The sequence below is a fragment of the Monodelphis domestica genome, chromosome 3 (assembly GCF_027887165.1).
Source record: "Monodelphis domestica isolate mMonDom1 chromosome 3, mMonDom1.pri, whole genome shotgun sequence".
In the NCBI taxonomy this organism is placed as follows: domain Eukaryota; kingdom Metazoa; phylum Chordata; class Mammalia; order Didelphimorphia; family Didelphidae; genus Monodelphis; species Monodelphis domestica.
Window position 1 is genome coordinate 21,895,063 of NC_077229.1, and position 15,542 is coordinate 21,910,604.

The window sequence follows — 15,542 nt, forward strand, 5'->3', positions numbered from 1 at the left end:
CAGACACATGTCTCTTCCCTTATAGAGTTAACTAATAATGCAGGAAGGTGGAAGGGCCCCCTCTCTTCAGGGACAGCCTCTACCCCATTGCCCTTCATCTCTCCCCAGCTCATTTGCCCTCCAGCCCCCTGCATTTCAGCCCTGGCCAGCATCCCTTGCCAGAACGTCCTGCATCCCTTTGTGGCGGCCTCACTGCTGCGTGTGCTGAATAGGATAGAAAGGGCCTAAAAATAGCCTCTTAATGGAATCTGCACTGCAGCCTCGACTTCTATTCTTGGCTGGAAGACAAGCCACTGACTCAGCAGCCAGAGCAAGAACGGGCATCCTCCAGCCACCTGGGAAAAGCAGGAGCGCAGCCGTGCTGAGGCCTTGGTTTCCTGAGGGGCTCCTGGCTGGCACGGGCTGGTACGGGCAAGGCCCCACAAGCACCTTCGGAAACAGTCTGCCCGCTTCAAGAGACAAGGGGACAATGGCCTGGACTCAGCCTCTGTGGTCCACATGCTGGAGTTAGAGCTAGAAGAGTCCTCAGAGAACATTTAGGTAAATTGATCTTCTTACACATGAGGCCTAGAGGCCCCAGTGACTGTCTGAAGGTTCTACAAGGCAGTAGCTAAATAGCATAGATGTGTGATCCTTCAAACCCAAGTCTTGAGACTCCCCTGAGCTTTCAGTGACTTGGGGCCCCCTATATCTCTCCCTACATATTAACGGGCTCCTAGGAAAGGAGTGACTAAGGTATCCCCTATCAGTGATGGGAAAGGGTTGGGGGAGGTGTGTTCCAAGGCAGAAGAGTAGCCCCTGCTTTGTCGCCTTAGATAAGGGGAAGCTGCCTTCAGCTGAGCGTCTCCCCTTTTTCCTGTCTCATTACATTCAGCTTAATTCATGGCCCTTTCTCAGAGGTATTGAGGAGAAGAAACCTTCAACTTCCCTCAACTCAAGGCTACTCCTTACCAGATTTTGCATCTCAACAGTGTTGATCCCAGATCTTTTCTTGACTTTTTATGAAGAGAGGCTGTGCCCAAACTGGGGGCATTTTAGTATCATTCCTTATGTTTGACACACCTCCATGTCTCCAGTGGACCAAGAAAAACCGTTGAGCAAGATCAGCAGCAGGCCTGAGTCTGAAAGCAGAAGCGGCATTCTGTACCCGGAGTCCTCCACCTTTGTACCGAGAGGAGGCGGCAGGGTTTCATCAGTCTGCGGGACCCAGATCAGTCACTGCGTTTAATCTGAAACAGCTACTGTTTGGCATGGGCTTTATTTACATTTTGATAGTTCTCACCTTGATATTTTTTCTAGCCCTGCCTTTTTCATTCTGCCTCAGTTTATGAAAGGTCCCTTGCTTCTGAATCCTCGATCATCGATGCTTCCTATAGCACAGTCATTTCCATTCTACTTTTCGGGATCAGAATTTGTTCAGCCTTTCCCCATTCCCCATCAAGGTGCCAACTGGATGCTGTTGTCTCCCACTAGCCACTGAATAGAATGGAACCAGCTATGGGACGTGGGTACGAAAAGTACAAAAAGTGTGACTGAATAGGTTGGTGTAGATGATGGACGGGAACCATACCCTACCTCCTTGGGAAACGTTGGGGCCAGATCAATGGGTACAAACAGCCCTTCCTTGTACTCTGCCAAACTGATTTCCAGAATGGCTGGACTGATTCATCATTCTGCCAACAGTGGGTGGGGGCTATCTCTTCCCGCACTCCTCTGGGGCCATATCTGTGTCATCTGTTGTGATTTTTATTGTCTTTGCCTGTTCAATGGGTGTGAGGGAAAACCTTGTTTTTAAATGAATGTATTTCTCTTATGAATGATGAGGGGCATTGTTTAGCTGAGGCAGTGGGTCCGTACGTCCTGTGAAAGGAGGGAGGGCCTGGGACTTAGGACCTTCGAGGTCCCTTCTGGTTTGCGATCTCTGATCCTTATGGTCTTTGGTTATTTTGCATTTCTTCTTTTGAAAACTCCACGTCCCTCGGACACGTATCCACTGAAGAGCAGCTCTTGGCCATCTCGCCTCTTATAGCCTGAATATCAGACCGTTGTTGGAATTATCAGATGCATTGATTCTACTTGGGCTTTAATGGATTGGTCTCAGACTTTCCCCCCCAACATTCTGTATCTTGAGAGATCAGCCCTTCTGGCCTTTGGGAGGCAAAGACACGCACACGCACTAAAGAAGCACACCCTCCCCTGGCAGCTAAGAGCTCTCCCTCCACTGTGTCATGTAGTAGCGTTACACTTGGCAAAATCCATTGACACGTCTTTATTTACTCCTCACGCCTGGAGAAATCCAGGTTCTACTCCTCGATTTGCCAGGAATTAATTGTGTGACCTAGAGCGGGTCACTTGACCTCAGTTCAGACGTGGCTGGAAACAAGGGTGTTGGATGAGATAAGTGTCCTGTGGATGACCAGAGAAGATAAGGGCAGAGCCCAGGAAAATGGGGTCAGAGCTGAACCAGATTGGGAAAAATGCTTCTGCCAACGAATAGGAAGGAAACCCTGGTAGCACTATCTTAGCCGAGCCAGAAGAGGGCAATTCTGCTCTCTTCTCCACCTCTTAGACTGGCCATTAGAGCCAAGGAAAGACCTTAGAGGCCCTCGAGTCCTACAGAGCTATTGGGTGTCAGGATTGGAACCCTTGATCATCAAGGTGGCAGCTGAATCCTGTTGTAATAGAACGGAACCAGCTATGGGATGTGGGCACCAAAAATACAAAAAGGTGGGCATTGGAGCTGGGCCTCTGAACTTGGGCTTAGTGATAGCCTTGGCTAGGCAAACCCATTTTTCAGAAGTTGTTAAGTGTATTTGAAACCTCCTTAGATGCCCCCTGAGTTAGGGCACACCATGGGAAGCTGTTAATGGGAAGGACAGATGGGCATTTCATTCTGGTAAGTCAGCCGATGAGCTTTTGCTGTGAGACTCCAGAAGAATTGGGCAGAATTCCATAATAACTGCCATCTACCATGTCAGTGCTGTTATAGTTTATAATCACTTCTAAGAATCACCTCCTCACCATACCCAGCTAGTGCTCCAGTTTTCACTTGGAGTCATCTCAGGAGGAGGAGAAGGAAGAGGCTGCTGAGATTCTGGCTCTAAGTCGACTTCCTTATTCCTATAAAGCCCCTTAAATGGGGCTTTATAGGACCTGTGGTACTAGTTGTAGAGGCTTGTCACCAGTCTCTGGTGAGCTCACGTCATAAAAAGGGCCTTAGAGCATCATAGAAATGCGGCTGTTCTGCTTTTGCTCCTCATCCTCATCCTGAGAGAGGCAGGGAGTGGGCTCCTGTTTTATACTTGAAGAAAGGAGTTCCAGAGGGGCAACTTGCCCCAGGTCACCCACCGCATGTGAGTGGTGGATTCAAGTGAAATCAGTTTTCCTTGGTCCTAGCCCAGAGCTTTCACCATGACAGCATGCTTTCTCCCTTTCCTCTCTTCCTTGGGGTATCACTTCCCTGCTGTGCCGGAAGGCCCCCCCAGGAACTGTGGGTGAACAAGAGAAGAACTAAAAAAGGAAGGTGGGGAGATGGTGACCAAATACGGCAGATCATCCATTATGTATAAGAGGATGAGGCTTGTTGAAAGGCTTGCTCCTCCAAGGTCAAGCCAGATGGCACAGGCATGAGTTCTAGAGAGATTTCGTGAGTTCATGCTAAAGGGACCTGAGCCGTTAAGCTTAGCCAGGGTGGGCTCCACCTCAAAGGAAGGCTCCAGGCTGAGGCTCGGTGTTCACTTGGGAGAGAGCTTGAATGGGGAGTCTTAGGTCCCCTTTGGACTAGACCACTTCTTGGACCCCTTCCAACCTTGTGGTTCTGTAGCTCAAGCTCTGTGTACGAATGTCAGACCAAGAACTTGGTACTTTAATGGGCAGAAGAGATCCTGGAAGACTCGTGAGGTTGAGCTCAACATTTTATGGCAAGGGTGGAAGATGAGGCCATCATCAGTCAAGGCAGATGTTCACCTCCCAGGAGTTTGGGCCTCCCCCAAATATGGCAATGCTCTGAAACCCTTTGGCCCCTGACTTCCTGCAATAATCGGAACTAACATTATTTGTAGAAATAACATCAAGGGTGCTAGGTGGTGCCATCGTGCATGGAAAGACTCATCTGAGTTCAAATCTGGTCTCTACAGGATGGGAAACTGAGGCTCAGATTGGTTCAGTGTTTAGAGTAGAAAGGGATTCAGGTCATTAACCCAAACCTCACATCTTCTAGATGAGGAAACTGAGGCTCAGAGAGGCTGAAGTGACATCCAAGGAAAGTCACCCAACCTTAATAAATGTAACCAATAAGAAGTGTTATATCAGGACTTGAACTCAGTTCTTTGACTCCAACTTCATTGTGCTTTACACAGCTGCACAGGAATCCTGGAATCGCATGATTTGAGAGCTGAAAGGGACCTCTGAGTCCATCTAACGATGTCTCTGACCCTGTGGTCCTCCAGCCTTTACTCAACAGACTTCCAGTGAGAAAGAACCCTCATCCTCCTAAGGCAGCCCATTCCTCCTTGGGTTATGTCTCAGTAGTAGGATATTTACCTTAGAGCAAGCCCACGATTCCTCCAGACAACTTCCAGCCAGTTATTTGTGCTTCTCCCCTCTGGGGCCAAGCAAGCCTAATCTTTCTTCCACATGACATCCCTTCAAATACTTGAAGACAGCTCTCAAGTCCTCCTTAATTAGCAAATTGGATTTCAAAGCCGGACTCCCAAGCCCAGGGCTCTCTCCACCATCTGAGCCATTACTGGACCTCTTTAGGCACCCGAGAGGGCTGCCTTGACATATTGCCAAGCGACAGAGAGGCTGGCAGGGGTGGTACCCTGCTCACGCTCCCTTCCCAAGCTACTGCAACCGGCTGGGCTATTGCTGGCAGAGATCTGAGGCTTCCTATTACTTACAAGCAGAAACGTTTAGAAACTTCTTCAGCTGGAATGGCTGAGAAATTAATTCTCTCCTCCAGGTTTGTCTGCAAGTAAACCCTTGGAGCATTTGCCTTTCCATTTAGTTCAACAGATATATAACAGTGTACTAGATTCTGGGGATACAGTGACTGAAAAAAATGAGCCTCCCTGCCTTCAAGGAGCCTCCATTCTTTGGGGGATATGGAACATGATGTGTCCACATGAGTAAAATTCAAGCTAGGGAGAAATCCAGACTGTGTTTTAGGGAAGCTTGAGGAGGGAACAAGACAACTTGGTGGAGGGAGGAGGATTGGGGGAGACTCCCTGGAGAAGGGGATGTCTGGATTCCCTTTGGAAGAAAGAAGATACTGAAAGTTCAAAAGGAGGTAGCGGCCTCCACCTCCAGGAGTGGCTCCCAAGGAGGATGGAGAGAGGCGAGGAATAACATGTTGAGTTCAGGGGCCAGCAGGTAGCCTGGTTTGCGTGGAACATGCAGAATGTGATGTTGAATAAAATGGAAAAGGCTAGAAAGGGAGAGTCAAATGCTGGACATCTTTAAATACTTAGGTCTGAAGGGTTAGTATTTTATCCCCTGGGCCTGGCTTTTCAAGAGGAGCTATATGGGTAGCCAGCCCCGCTGAAAGTTAATTATGCCTTTAATTGTGCAAAGAATTTATCAGAGAGGGGAGAGACTGGAGGCAGAGAGAACAGTAGAAATACTACAACAAGGGGCAACGAGACTAAAGCAGGGGGAGGTGGGACGGACATTGGCTAGATTATGGCATGAAAGTGACCAGACTTAAAAGTGGGTCCAGTAGGGAGAGGGAGAGGAAGAGGAAATTGTCAACAATGATTCCAGGGTCATGAACCAAAGTGATCGGAAAGATAATAACATCAACCAGGGAGATTTGGAAGTTTGAAGAAGAGAGAAATGGGAAACGTGGTTTGGAGGCATTCGAGTGAGCAGGCATCTGCTGACCTAGAACTGGAGTTCAGCAAAGCAATCAAGGCTGTAAATATAGACTCGGGAGCAATTTTTGGAGAGACGATCATGGAATCCTTGGGGTCACTGAGAGAGTGTAGAGCAAGAAGAGGGCCTCTGGGGATGCCCACGCTCATGGTGCCTGAGGATGACAGACAAAACTGGAAGCCCAGAACTGTTAAACCTTCCATGTTTTGTCTGATCTTCCTGAATAATGGAGAAGACCTGGATGAAAGGTCAAAGGATCTAGAATCAAAGCATCCCACCTTGTGGGCAAAGAAATGCTCTTTAAATGCTTTGGAGCTGATTCCTTGTTTGTAAAATGAACAGGTTGAATTAGGTCAGTGGTTCTCAAAGTGCAGTGCAGGGACCCCTGAGGGTCCCCAAGACCCTCTCAGGGCATCCATGGGGTCAAAACTAATCTCATATTAATAATTTCTACTGTGGCAAATATTGCTAACTAGAAGCCACATAAAAGCCCTTCAAGGGGGCAAGATAGCGCTTAATAATGTTAGTGTGGGAAGGGGGACTGGGGTGAAAAATGTTGAGAACTTCTGACCCAGGTGATCTCTAAGAATCCAGTTTCTAAAGCCTTTCTCTAGGATCCAAGATTCAGAATTTAGAATCTCCAAGTTGGAAGGGACCATCTAGATCAAATGATGCCCTCTGGCCAACCTGCCCAACAAGTCCACCTTTCGTTTGGAGACTTTGAGTGGAGCAATAACCCGTGGCATCCCATCCACTGTTGGTGGTCCAGCTCTATGATGCTAGATCCACCGTATCCAAAATTCTCCTTCTTCCAGGGGAAAGAGAAAGGCGAGGAATAAACACTTATTAAGCCCTTACTGCCTTCCAGGCACTTTACAGATAATATCTCATTTGATCCTCAAAGTAACCCTGGGAGGAACTTGCTCTTATCCCCACTTTGCAGATGAGCCAACTGAGGATGAGAGAAGTTGAGTGACTTTCCCAGAGTCCGAGACTGGATTTGAACTTGGGTCTTCCTGACTCCAGACCCACTGTGCCACCTGGAGGCTGACAACGCACTGGCTCTTGCACATACCTCATGCTAGGAAGTGAAAGGCGGGCAGAGAGCTTTGCCTAGAGAATGTCGCAACTTATCTGTATCCTCACAGAGATGGTCTTAGAGCTGGAAGGAATCTTGGCAATCATTTAGCTCAACCCACCTTATAGATGGGAAGACTGAGACCCAAGGAAGGAAGTGAATGCATTTCGAAGCATTTCTCATGTGCTTTTAATGAGCTAAGCATTAGGACTATAGCAAGAGAGAGCCCCTGTCCTCAAGGAGCTGATGCTCTAGACCACGAAAACAATACAGAAAAGGAGAAGAAATGTATTGGGAGATGGCAGAGGGTCAGATGTCCCAGGTGGGTGAAGCGTGAGCTGGTGTGGGCTAGTGAATAGACAGAATGGGCTCAGAGAGCCAGTGACCAGCCCAAAGGGACTCTTCGTTCTACTCATTCTTGATAACCCAAGTCTGATGTCTACAGGTAAAACTGGCTTTCTCGAGGAAAGCCAGTCATCAACCGTCCTCTAAGGGAGGTTTCCATGCAATGGAAAGGGCTCTGGATGTAGAGGCAGAAGACCCAAGTGACTTTGGGCCAGTCTCTTCCATCTCTGGACTTCTGTTTCCTCATCTAACCAAATTCAGTTGGTCTCAATGGCCCCTTCAGCTTCTTCTACCTCTTGGTCTCTGCTCCTCTGACTTGATTTGTGAAGTCCCCCTCCTGCCCAAAGACTACCCAGTTCTTTCTGATTGGTACCTCGTCTTCCCAAGAGTCCACGTAATGCTCTGTCATAGGCAGACCAAGGTAAAGGAGTAAAGAGTAGACAGGCTCACAGTCCCAAGAGACTTATGGGAAAGAAAGCTATCCACACTGAGAGAAAGAACTGTGGGAGTAGAAACGCAGAAGAAAAACATATGACTTGTTACTTGTTTATATGGGTTTAAGATTTGTAAAACCCAATGGAATTGCTTGTCAGCTCCAGGAAGGGGGAGGTAAAAGGGGAGGGAGAGAACATCAATCATGCAATGATGGAAAAATACTTTTTAAACATTTTTTTAAAAAGAGTCGATGGGCTCCCCACCATATTGATGACCGCCATCTTCTCTTCCACTTCAGGAGACAAGACTTAAAATCACCTTGCACGTTCAAGGACCACTTTATAGCACACAAAGCATTGTGCTTGCCTCTGGAAAGACAAAGATAAAAACAAAAATATCTCTGCTCCCAAAGAGCTTACATTCCACTGAGAAAATTCAACATGGACGTGAAGAAAGGAAGAAGAAAGAAAACCTTCCCCCCACGCTGGGTCATTGCGAACCATGCTTTCAAGGCTATCTGGATCCATTCTTTACCCTCCCACCCAAAGAGCATCCCTTGGTGCCGAGGGACCCTGGTATCATTACTTCCCCATATCCTAGTCACCAGAAGGAGCTTGGCCAATCTCCTTACCGTCTCCTCTCTCTGGCTCCTTTCCAACCTTCTCTCTTCTCAGCAGGCAGAAATGTCTGGCTGATGCTCAGCTCTGCAATGCAGTCAGGCTGCTATGGCCCTCCATGGATCCTTTGTCCCTAAGATGATTGACTTTTTAATTTTCCAGAGCTAGTCCTTTGCCAGCTTTGGGCTCCCGGCTGCCCGGCTCCCATTGCCAGGGCCAAAGGACAGGGAGAATTCGTGCCTTTTGCAGATGTTTTCTGTAGCTACTGGGGAGGGGATCTAGTTTCTTCACCCCTCTTGGGGTTTTTTAAATACTTAAAGTATTAAATATTTAAATGTTTTAAAATATTTTGATGACTATTTTAATATAACTGATTTCCTTTGTAATCCTATGCATTTTGTGTATTTTATTATTTTAAACCTTTACTTTCTGTCTTAGTATCAATTCTAAGACAAAAGAACAGTAATGGCAAGGCAATCAGGATTTAAGTGACTTGCCCAGGATCATACATCCAGGAAATGTCTGAGGCTGTATCTGAACCCAGGTCCTCCTGACTTTAGGTGCAGGTCTACCTAGTTGTCCTTAATCCTATGCATTTTAAAATAGTCTTCTAGGGGGCAGCTGGGTAGCTCAGTGGACTGAGAGCCAGGCCTAGAGACGGGAGGTCCTAGGTTCAAATCTGGCCTCAGACACTTCCCAGCTGTGTGACCCTGGGCAAGTCACTTGACACACACACCCCCATTGCCTAACCCTTACCACTCTTCTGCCTTGGAACCAATACACTGTTGATTCCAAGACAGAAGGCAAGGATTAAAAACAAAACAAAACATTCTTCTCCTAATGAGTCCATAAGCTTCACTCGACTGACAAAGTGGTCCATGATACAAAAGCTTAAGAAGTCATAGTCTAATGGAAATCTTTTTTTCACCCTAGGAAAATATGGAATTTAAGAAGTCATCCATCCATCCATCCATCCATCCATTTACCCATCCATCCATCCATCCATCCATCCATCCATCCATCCATTTACCCATCCATCCATCCATCCATCCATCCATCCATCCATCCATCTATCCATCCATCTATCCATCCACCACTCCATTCAGTGAAGGTCAGCTCCCAATGCCTGTGTGGTAGCTAGGCAGCATAATGGATGGAACCCCAGGACTAGAATTAGGAGGACCTGGGTTCAAATATGGTCTCAGATACTTCTTAGCTGTGTGATCCTGGACAAGTCACTTGACCCCTATTGCCTTAGCCCTTGCTGCTCTTCTGTCTTAGACAGAAGGTAAGGGTTCAAAAAAAAAGAATTACAGGGAAGGAGGAGAGAAGCCACTTCCCCCTAATCCATCAGAAGATCCCTGAAGAGAGAATGCCACAATGTCCACATTGATTCTTATCCAGTTCCTTAGTCTGTTAAAATCTCCCTCCTCAAGCATTATTGTATCCTTAACACCAAGCATCATTGTATTGACATGGGACAAAAGGTGGAGCCCAGAAGTCACAAGATCCCTCCTTCTGTTACTTTTTTTAGTCCCAAATGTAGGGACCCAACAGTCCTGCATGACCAGATTTAAGCAGATAGAATTCCTGCAATGCATTTCCCAAGGGGTTTAGCAATCCTGAAAAACAGCTTGTTTTCAGAGCAGCTCATGACTCAGTAGTTGGAGAGCCAGTCCTGGAATTGGGTAGACCCAGGTTCAAATCTGACCTCAGTCACTTCCAAGCTGTATGATCCTGAGCAAGTCACTTAACCCTGTCTGCCTAGCCCTTGCCCTTCTGTCTTAGAACCGATACAAAGACAGAATAAGAGTTTTTTTTAAAAAATCAGCTTGTTTCCAATAGCTTCCATCCAACCAGGACCAGGGAGGACTCCCTGGAATTGGAGTTTGTGCCCTCAAGGCACAGCTTGTCTTGGAAACCAAGAGCTCAGGTTGAGGTCCTGGGAGTGGTCAGTCTCCTCACTGAACAGGCCCTCACAAGCCATCTAGTGCAACAAATGGGAAAAAGGATGGGACTGGCTCCTTCCCAACCTGCTCTCCACCTCTTCTCAGCCTCTGCCCTACTGAGCCTGTCTGCCCCCTTGTGGCTTGCTAGCAGAGGACCTCCCAGGACAATTACATGGAATTTTAGGTTGTGGGAAGGATCTGAGAGACAGGGAAGAGCTGAACTTGAACATCACCCAATCAGGCAGCCAGGTGGCACAATGGATAGAATGCTGGACCTGGAGTCAAGAAGACTCATCTTCTTGGGTTCAAATCTGGACTCAGACACTGTGTGACCCTGGAAAAGTCACTTAATACCATTGGCCTCAGTTTCCTTATCTGTCAAATGAACTGGAGAAGGCAATGGTGAACTACTCCAAGATCTCAGCCAAGAAGACCCTAAGTGAAGTAATGAGGAGCAGAACATTACTGAAAAATGACTGAACACTCCCACATGAACATTGGATTTAGCTCTCCCCTGATTGTAACAATGAAGGTACTTAACTCTTCCTTTATTGTGAAGATTAAATTGTAACTCTCTGTCTACTTTTAGATCTTAATCCCCAAAGTGTAAACCCAGTACATAAAGTAGATCTACCCATTTTAACCACAAAAGGTGTGAACAGCCATTTCATACTTTGAGTGGGAGGTCTGTGACCCACGTGTGAAAGAGTAGGAAGTCCTGGAGAGAAGTGTCTGCTGTGATTGGTAGACTTAAAATTCAAGGGAGGTGACACAAGAAAAAAAGGTCTTTAAATAGTGGAAAACAGAGACACACAGGATCAATTCAGTCACTCAGAGTTGGGCTGGAAGAGAGACACTCGGATTTGGAGTTAAGACAGTCACTCAGAGCTGGAGGGAAAACAGACACTTGAGGAGAGACTGGAAGACAGATACTCAGACTTGGAGTGAAGACACTTGGCTATGGAACTGGACCCCTGGAGGAGCTCCTTCAGGAGACCTCAGACTGTTTTCCTTTTAGATGGTCACTGTGGTAAAGGCTGACTTCTTTCCTTGCCCTTTCTGGAGGTGTAAACCTCCCAGAAAGTCCCATCGTCTTGAGACTCCTTTCCCCTGACTGGTGCCTTAGAATTTCTACCTGGCTCAGAGGAAGCCAGAGCTTTCTCTCTCTCCCCTTTTCTATCTTCCTTAATATCTTCCCTCTATTGTAAAAATAAACTACCATAAATTTCATTTACTTGAGTAATTCATTTTGGTATTTTAGTAATTAAATTCCTGGTGACCATCAATTAATCTATTAAGTCCAACCAATCATAAATTTAACGCCCAACAGGGTAACTGAAGAGGAAGGCAAAGAATGGACATGAAGTCACCCAGGCTCTGTCCAGATTGTCACCTGAAAGAAATATTTCCAGAAGGAAAAAAAAGATGGTTCAGTCATATAGCAACAGAGAAGGGTAACTACTGAGAGAGAGGCCATGTGTGTGTTCCATGGGCATCTACACAATGTCAAGAGAACCTGAGAAGTGGGAACTGCATTTGGAACAGAACTTCTGTGGCCAATTTGTGGAAGAATATGGTTGATAGTTGCCAAGGGTGCAAAAGCATGAATGGGTTGTGGTCTGCATTCTTGGATAGTGTAAAGATTAAAATTATGTTTGAGCCTGAATGTAATAATTATATTTGGTCGCCAAGGATTTTATTTATAAAATCCTAATGAAACACCCAAACTCAACTGGAAATGTTATGGTGATTTAATTGATATAGAGGAGATTAAGAAGAAGGAAGAAGGAAGGGGCTAGTACTGGGCAGGAAGATTAGGAGATCTAGAAAGTAAGGTTTTGAGTGTGAAGGAGGAAAGAATCAGCCTGACCTCCAAAGAGGCTCAGCTAAGATGCCTGAACCTGAATCAGCTCAAGGGCAAAACTCACCACCAACACTCCAAGATGTCGAAACGTCTAGCACACTCTCAGTCAGAGTCGCCCCTCCAGGGGTAGAGAAGGAGAGAGGAAGTGATGTGCCTTATATAGACGGTTTTATATCACTTTCCTGTGTCTCATTTTTACCAATAATAGCTTAGCTTGACTTAGGACAGCCCAGGAGTCTGTCCACTGTTTCTGCACATGTCTGTTGAAGGTCATCTCCTCAGATAATTAAATCTTTGAGTTTGGTGTAGACCTTTTTAATCTTGTTGCACTAAGGAGAGGGAGAATTGTAGAGTTTCCAAGGCCTGATTCTGTTATTCCAAGTATCTCCATTGTTACTGATCAGGAAATAGCTAAATCAGATCTTCTAAAGTGCAGTCTGATTAGGGTGGAATAGTTTTAAAATTCACAATAGTCAGTTGGTAAGCATATATTAAGCACCTATTGTATGCCAGGCACTGTGCTAAGTGTTGGGAATACCAAGAAAGTCAAAAGCTAGTCCTTGCCTAGCTGTGTGACCCTGGACAAGTCACTTAACTCCCATTGCCTAGACCTTACTGCTCTTCTGCCTTGGAACGAATACACAGAATTGATTCTAAGACGAAAGGTTAAGGGTTTAAAATAAAAGTTCAATCAAACTTGATCATGTCTCCTAAACTACTAATATTTAAGGATGGAAGAGATACTTCCAGCCTATTACCCCATCTCTTTGAGGACAGCAGTGCAGTGGCCTCTGGTCCCAACCTCTTGCTTCCCCTCCTGCCAGGAATTAAAGTTTCCCTTGAAGAGGGATGGGAGGATAAGAGTCTAGAGCCATCTATTTGTCTCTGAGCCACATACCATCCAACATTTGGACTTCCTCTCTGAGTAAGTTCTAGTGAGGTTTCCATTTGTAGGTGGGTTGGATGCAGGGCTCTCTGAGGTCCTTTCCACCTCTCAGATTCTGTGAGTCGATGACCCTAGCCTAGCTATTTCAGTTTTCTTGTCTGAAAAATGGGGATGATCATACATGTCATTCCAAAATATTTCTGGTTGGTGGAAAGTACATGTAAATCCTAAAGAGAAATGAATTTTTAAGCCTCTACAGATGCAGGTACCCCTGAAACGACAGATAAAGGCTTACACAAGCAAATATATTCAACTTCTGGGACAGCTACATCCCTTAAATGAACCCAGTGTATTCTTTTTTTCTTTTAAACCCTTACCTTCTGTCTTAGAATCAATACTGTGTAGTGGTTCCAAGGCAGAAGAGCGGCAAGGACTAGGCAATGGGGGTCAAGTGACTTATCCAGGGTCACAAATCCAGGATCTCCCATTTCTAGGTTTGGTACCCCTGTACCCCAAACATTCTTATTTCAGATCCTGTCACAAACAAGTTGTAGCATATGATCATGACAGACTATCACTGCACTGTAAGAAATGATGAACAGGTTAATTTAGGAAAAACATGGAAAGATCTACATGAAGAGTGAAATGAACAGGACCAAGCGGACGTTCTGTCCAGCCACAGATATATTGTTTGAAGAGTGACTTGTATATATCCATCTCCAGAGAAGGAACTGATGAATGAAGAGAAATATATATGACAGAACTTTATATCTCTATAGATCTTTTTGTCAAGTGATGCCTTCTCAAACGTGGGAAGGGAGGAAGGACAGGCACTAACTGAATACTTTAATGTTATAAACAAGTAAGATGATTATTTTTCAAAAGTGGAAAAATATCTAATAGAGTAAAAAAGGTGAGGTAGACCTTGGGGCCTCCACTGGCAAGAAAATTCAATGTATTCTCCCTGAAATCTTTGTTTCCATCAGGGCTGTCACTTTCCTTCCATACTTCACAGAGCTTGATTCTGTCTGCTTGGATCCTGCTTCACATCATGTGGCAAATCATCAAGAGAGGGCTAGAGGGATGCAGCTGGGTGGCTCAGTGGAGAGAGAGCCAGGTCTGGAGATAGGAGGTCCTGGGTTCAAATTTGACTTCAGGTACTACTTCTTAGCTGGGTGACCCTGAGCAAGTCACTTCACCCCCATTGCCTAGCCCCTACCACTCTTCTGCCTTAGAACCAATATAGAATATTGATTCTAAGATGGAGGGTAAGGATTTTTTTATTCAAAATGAGAGAGAGAGGAACAGGTGTAGTGGCTCAAGGCTGGAAGACTGAGGCTGGAGGGATGCTGGAAAAGAGTGCCAAACAGGTGTCTACACTAATACAATAAGCCCCAGGAAGCAAGGTTGACCAGGCCAGGTCTAAAGAGGAGCAATGAAAACTTTTCGTCCTAATCCATGTTGGGATACTGCCTGAAAGTCAACAAAGTCCTCCCAGCCTGGGTGAGATAAGGAAACCCAGTTTTAAGAAAAAGAATGAAGATCATGGCATTTAGAGTTAGAAGGGGCCTCAGAGGCCACCTCATCTCACAGAGGAGGAAATGGAATCCCCCCACCTCTCCCTCTCCCTCTCTCCCTCCCTCTTTCTCCCTCTCTCTCTCCCTCCCTCTCTTTCCCTCTCCCTCTCTCCTCTCTCTTTCTCTTTCCTTCTCTCTTTTTCCTTACTTTCTTCTATTTATAAACTACCACAAAAGCCATTCTGACTTGAGTAATTCATTGGAATTTAGAAATTCAATTCCTGGCAACCAACTCTCAAAAGTTCAGTCCAACCATAATTTTCCCCCTTACAAAGGTGAAGTGTCTTGCGGAAGGTATGCCAGGCAGGAAGTAGAGCTGGGCTTTCCAAAGCTTGCCATGGGCCAGTTAAATGGCCACTAGTGAGCAGCTGGGCCCAATTCACTGGCATCACCTACCTACTCCCACCCTCTCCTACACACAAACCCACACTCACTTTTAGATCAGAATTAGCTGCCCAAAGACACCAGCTGGGAAGGTTTTCCCTTTTTCCTAGAGGAAAGAAAACTAGGGCCAAGCCAAGATGTGGAAGCAACTTCACGGCCACAATAGCAAAAGCCTCAAGTTTCCGTGGTCCCCCTCCATGACTCTCCAATGCCCCCCCCTCTCAAGAGCCCAGTTGATCCTTATGGTAAGCAGTTTACCTCTTTCCCCTCTACCATTCCCATTTCACAGAAGAGCAAGGCACAAGCTCATACCAGCAGCAAAGAACTGTTGCCAGAAAGATGGCGGCACTGCCATCACATACAAGGGCTAAAGGGAGTGTGGCTAGAGCTAGGACTGAAACCCAAGACCCCCCTGGTTCCCAGGCCCGCCTGGGCCTCCCCCTGGGTGGTCAGAGCCTCGGTGGCAGTTCAGCTGCCTCCTGCTCTCCCTCCCTCCTCCAGAGAACGGAGACAAAAGAGCGGGAGTTCCCGGC